Genomic DNA, 6000 nt, shown 5'->3' with positions numbered 1-6000 from the left:
TTTTTTTTTTTTTTTTTGAGATGGAGTTTCACTCTTGTTACCCAGGCTGGAGTGCAATGGCGCTATCTTGGCTCACTGCAACCTCCGCCTCCTGGGTTCAGGCAATTCTCCTGCCTCAGCCTCCTGAGTAGCTGGGATTACAGGCACGCGCCACCACGCCCAGCTAATTTTTTGTATTTTTAGTAGAGATGGGGTTTCACCATGTTGACCAGGATGGTCTTGATCTCTTGACCTCGTGATCCACCCGCCTCGGCCTCCCAAAGTGCTGGGATTATAGGCATGAGCCACCGCGCCCGGCCCCTAATGCTGTATCTTTATAGCAAGAAATAATAGTTACAATTTATTAAGCCCAAGAACCTTATATCCATATCTCATTTAATTCTCACTGCACTCCAGCCTTGACAGAGTGAGACTCTGTCTCAAAAATAAATACATAAATAAAATAAAATGAAATAATGCTGCTGGGTGCTGGCTCACGCCTGTAATCCCAGCACTTTGGAAGGCTGAGGCATGAGGATTGTTTGGCTGCACTGAACTATGATCAGCCATTATACTCCAGCCTGGGTGACACAGCAAGACCCTGTATCTAAAAAATAAAATAAAATAGTCTAATTTTTTTTTTTTTTTTGCGATGGAGTCTTGCTCTGTTGCCTAGGCTGGAGTGCAGTGGTGCAATCTTGGCTCACTGAAACCTCCATCTCCTGGGATCAAGCTATTCTCCTACCTCAGCCTCCTAAGTAGCTGGGATTACAAGTACGCACCACCATGCCCAGCTAATTTTTATATTTTTAGTAGAGACAGGGTTTCACCATGCTGGCCAGGCAGGTCTTGAACTCCTGACCTCATAATCCGCCTGCCTCAGCCTCCCAAAGTGCTAGGATTGCAGGCGTGAGCCATGGCCCTGGCCTAATGCTGTGTCTTTATAGCATGAAAGAATAGTTACAATTTATTAAGCTCTTGAGACTTAGGAATTCTCAAAAAAAAAAAAAAAAGAAAAGAAAAGAAAAAAATTGGTTAAGCTTAGGAACCTTATATCCATAACTCATTTAATTCTCACAACAGCCGGAAATATTAAACCATGGTGTGCATGTTTTGTAAAACAGTAGTGATGCTGGAGTTTGATGTCAAGACTTGTTCTCAACCATTTATGTACCTATCTTTTTTTGTGGTCTATATTGGAGTCACTTGTCCTTCCTATCTCCACCCTACATGCCCTTATAGTGGTGCTGTTATTTTTTCTGTTTGTCCCACGCTCCTTCATTGCCATCCATTTTCCCTGGGAGACTGAACTTTCTCTGTAGTATCTTTTTTTTTTTTTTTTTTAAGATAGAGTCTTGCTCTGTTGCCCTGGCTGGTGCGCAATGGTGCAATCTTGGCTCACTTTAACCTCTGCTTCTTGGGTTCAAGCCATTCTCTTGCTTCAGCCTCCCAAGTAGCTGGGGCTACAGACATGCAACACCATGCCTGGCTAATTTCTGTATTTTTAGTAGAGACAGGTTTCACCATATTGGCCAGGCTTGTCTCAAACTCCTGACCTCGAGTGATCCACCCGCCTTGGCCTTCCAAAGTGCTGGGATTATAGGCATGAGCCACCATGCCAGCCTTTAGTATCTTTTTATTTTTGTTTAAGAGACAGAGTCTTGCTCTGTCATTCACTGCAGTCTTGACTTCACTGGCTCAAGGGAACCTCTAGCTTCAGCATCTCGAGTAGCTGGGACCACAGATATGACCTACCATGCCACACTAATTTTTAGAAAATTTTTGTAGAGACAGGTTTTTGCCATGTTGGCCAAGCTGGTCTAAACTTCTGGCCTCAAGCAATTCTGCTATTGCCTTGGCCTCCTAAAGAGCTGGGATTACGGCCAGGTGCGGTGGCTCACGCCTATAATCCCAGTACTTTGGGAGGCCGAGGCGGGTGGATCACGAAGTCAAGAGATCGAGACCATCCTGGTCAACAAGGTGAAACCCCGTCTCTACTAAAAATATAAAAAAATTAGCTGGGCATGGTGGCGCATGCCTGTAGTCCCAGCTACTCAGGAGGCTGAGGCAGGAGAATTGCTTGAACCCAGGAGGCGGAGGTTGTGGTGAGCCGAGACTGCGCCATTGCATTCCAGCCTGGGTAACAAGAGTGAAACTCCGTCTCAAAAAAAAAAAAAAAAAAAAAAGCTGGGATTACAGGTGTGAGCCATGCGCACAACCTGCCTTTGGTATCTTTAAATCCTTCCTGACTTAGTAAGTAGTCCAGTGCACTGTGATGTTTCACAATGACCAAATCACATAATAACGCATTTCTCAGACCTGTCCCCCTCATTAAGTGGCTCTTGGCTGTGTATTAAAATGACTCTTAAAAAGTCCCAGCTGAGGCTGGGCACAGTGGCTCACACCTGTAATCCCAGCACTTTGGGAAGCCGAGGCGGGAGGATCACGAGGTCGGGAGTTCGAGACCAACCATGATCAACATGGTGAAACCCCGTCTCTTTAAAAAAAAAAAAAAAGAAAGTTGGGTTATGTGGAGACTTGGCATATCCACGGCACCTGGAAAATCATCACGTGCCCTCCAGAGCAAGACCAAGGCCTCACACAAGGTGACCTCGCAGCCCAGTGGACCTCCCGCCCAGCCCTTTCAGGGCTCTACAGCAACCGCGAGCCGTTACCCGGGTGAGAACTCCCAACCCGTACTGTACGCGCGCCCGCTTCCCGCGCGCGCCCCGCCCCTTCCGGCCCAGGAGATTTGATTCCCTTGGCGGGCGGAAGCGGCCAGAACCCGGAGCTCGAAAAGATTACTAGGAACTCTGTACGAGCTGCTTGTCTCAGGAGAGCGGGCCTCTGTCCTGTCCGGCGCCTCTGTCCTTTTGTCGGGCGCTGCCCCGCCGTGCCCTCCGCACCTCAGGTCAGTTTTCTCGCCTGCCCGCCGCAACCCTGCGGGGTCTGGGGTCTGGGCTGTGCGGGGCTTAGCGGTTCAAGTCCAGTTTGCTCCTGCCTCTCGGGAGACTGGAGGATTTCATCGGAACCCTGCACTTTTACCAGCCCTATTCCCTGGACGAGATATTTTACCTTTCCGACCCACGGTTTTCTCCTCTGTAAGTGGGGATAATGACCGTGTCTACCTAACAGGGTTATTGAAGAGGCGTTAAGGCCAAACGTTTGCCACCTAGGAGGCTGCAATAGATGTGAAATTCCACTTCCTGTTTCCAGTTTCAGTGACTCTTCTCCGTGAAAAAAGTTCAAAGATGGGTTTCGAGTTTTTTCTGTTTGTGCAACTCAGTTTACTGGAGCAGTCCAGTACAAAAGGAGATATGTTATCACTACCTTTTCAGTCCAAATCCATCCTCTCCTATCATCTCCCCAAAGTAGTGGCTTCATAGGCTCCCACTAAAAGGGGAGTTTTCACCGAATGCTCTATCAGTAATAGCAGCAACAGGGTTGCTCCCACCAAGAAACCTGGTGTGGGGAGGAGGGAGCGAGAAAGGGGAGACCCCCTCAGGAAAGGCTGCCCAAGAGAGGGATCAGGCCCCTAGCACTTAGGATGAGTAATTATTCTTGAGCTTAACCTTTGGTATTTCTCCTTTGTTAGTGGAATGAGGTGAGCGTTAGGAGCCTGGGTTGTTGCTTAGAGGCCAGTGTTCCTAACTTTGGTGTATATTTTGGTTTTTGTTTCCCATGGGGTCTGGGAGAAATTAGAAAACCAGAAAAGTACCTTTGTGGGCTTGTTTCACCTGAGGATCTGTCCTTTCTGTGTAACTATTATGGACCAACTAGATGGGCAAATCAATCCCAATGAGTGCCTCGTTGGTGCTCCCAGAAGCCTTTGCAAGGGAGCAGGGCAGGCTGCTAATTAAATGTGTTACAAGGCCACATTATAAGTCATTCTGAGCCCCGCTTGGTGCCTCACGCCTGTAATCCCAGCACTTGGGGAGGCCGAGGTAGGTAGATCACTTGAGGCCAGGAGTTCTAGACCACCTGGCCAACATGGCGAAACTCCGTCTCTACTAAAAATACAAAAAAAAAAAAAAAAAAAAAATTAGCCGGATATGGTGGTGCATGCCTGTAATCCCAGCGACTGGGGAGGCTGAGGCATGAGAATCGCTCGAACCCAGGTGGCGGAGGTTACGGTGAGCCGAGATCGCGCTACGGCACTCTAGCCTTGGTGACAGAGTGAGACCCTGTCTCAAGCAAGCAAACAAACAAAATCCGAAACACCGTTCTGTATTCTACTTCCTGTTTGAAATTATCCTCAGCATCAGTGTCTTTCCAAGCTCCCTAGACAAAACAAATGTATTACACATCAAGTAATAGAATAACCCAAATAATACTGTTAAAAAATGCCCCCAATTTATTGCTATCCTATAAAATTTAACCATAAACTTCTCATTATCTAGCCAATTCCTTGCTCTTCAGAGACGTTAAAGACCCCAATTATATATATCCCCAATTATTATTATTTTTTTTTAAGAGATGGGGTCTCTCTATGTTGCCCAGGCTGGAGTGCAGTGGCTATTCACAGGCGTGATCCCACTACTGATCAGCACAGGAGTTTTGAAGCGTGCTCCGTTTCCGACCTGGGCCGGTTCACCCCGTCTTAGGCAACCTGGTGTTTCCCTGCTTCCACGAGGTTACCATATTGATGCCACACTTAGTGCGGACACCCAATCGGCATAGCGCATTACAGCCCAGAACTGCTGGGCTCAAGCGGTCCTCCCACCTCAGCCTCCCAAGTAGCTGGGACTACAGATATGCCACCGCGCCTGGCAATTCTTCTGTTTGTTTAGTCAAGCTCAGAAAGGCACTCAGGTGTCTGATTGGGGTCTAATTTCCTTCTTCATTATTCACAGTTGAGAGGCTGTTTTTCACATTGACTGATATGCCTTCAGCAGCTATAAAGTTGGGTTACTCCATTCACAAGGTTTTTCTGTATTCTGTATTAACAAACTCTAGAGGATAAACAGGGCACATAAGATTATTTAGAACCAGCTCCACATTCACAAAGATTTACAAATCAAGTATAATCTGCTATCAGTGTAGCAGTTTGTAATGTAAGCACCAGTTTTCTCCGTTTTTTTTAAGACAGAGTTTCCCTTTTGTTGCCCAGGCTGGAGTGCAATGGCGCTATCTCGGCTCACTGCAGTCTCGGCCTCCCAGGTTCAAGTGACTCTCCATGTTGGTCAGGCTGGTCTTGAACTCCTGACGTCAGGTACTTCGGCCTCCCATAGTGCTGGGATTACAGGCGTGAGCCACCATGCCCGGCCAGCACCAGTTTTCTCATACAGCAGCAACAATGATGTTCCCTGGATTCAGTAGATATAATCTTAAGTACACATTGATATTACTTATCCAGAGATGTGTAATTTGAGAGAAGGGGGTAGATAAAGAAAATGGAAGAAAGAAAAAAAAGTGCATGGCTTCAGTCTTACCTTAGTTGTTAAATAGACAACTAGTCCATCTCTGCTGGTTGACCAGAGGCCATGACCTGGATGTTTATAACTCTTTTGGGAGAAGTCTATCAAGTTAATTATGACACTTTTTAATTTATTTTTATTTTTGTAATTATGACATTCTTAAATCCCTAATCTGGGAAGTGACTTCCAACATCTTACAAATTGCTTTCTCTTTCTGAGAGTAACAATTTGAAATAGCTCAGTCCTTTGCATGGAATGTAGACATGAGACATGCATTCAGATTTATAGCCCATTGTTCCTCCATTTTCATTCTCCTGCTTTTTTTTTTTTTTTTTTTTGAGATGGAGTTTCACTCTTACTGCCTAGGGTGGAGTGCAATGGCATAATCTCGGCTCAATGCAACCTCTGCCTCCTGGGTTCAAGCGATTTTCCTGCCTCAGCTTCTGGAGTAGCGGGGATTACAGGCATGTGCCACCACGCCCAGCTAATTTTTTTTTATTTTCAGTAGAGATGGGGTTTCTCCATGTTGGCCAGGCTGGTCTCGAACTCCCGATCTCAGGTGATCCACCTGCCTTGGCCTCCCAAAGTGCTGGGATTATGGGCA

General features: G+C 46.6%; 1 protein-coding gene across 6 annotated transcripts in view; it reads left to right on the top strand.

Moving 5' to 3' along the window:
• Positions 1–2750: 2750 nt before the first annotated feature.
• The window catches only part of MELK (maternal embryonic leucine zipper kinase), a 148710-nt gene continuing 145460 nt past the window's right edge, over positions 2751–6000 (top strand). For all 6 annotated transcript variants that reach the window (XR_010343903.1, XM_064379974.1, XM_064379979.1 and 3 more), the window contains exon 1: positions 2751–2890. The gene's annotated coding sequence lies outside the window, so the exon portion shown is untranslated. The remainder of the gene's footprint in view (positions 2891–6000) is intronic.

This window comes from Aotus nancymaae, unplaced genomic scaffold, assembly GCF_030222135.1.
Source record: "Aotus nancymaae isolate 86718 unplaced genomic scaffold, 86718_ANA_hifiasm-v0.15.2.pri h1tg000003l, whole genome shotgun sequence".
Taxonomy (NCBI): Eukaryota; Metazoa; Chordata; class Mammalia; order Primates; family Aotidae; genus Aotus; species Aotus nancymaae.
This window is presented reverse-complemented; position numbering and strand designations above follow the sequence as displayed.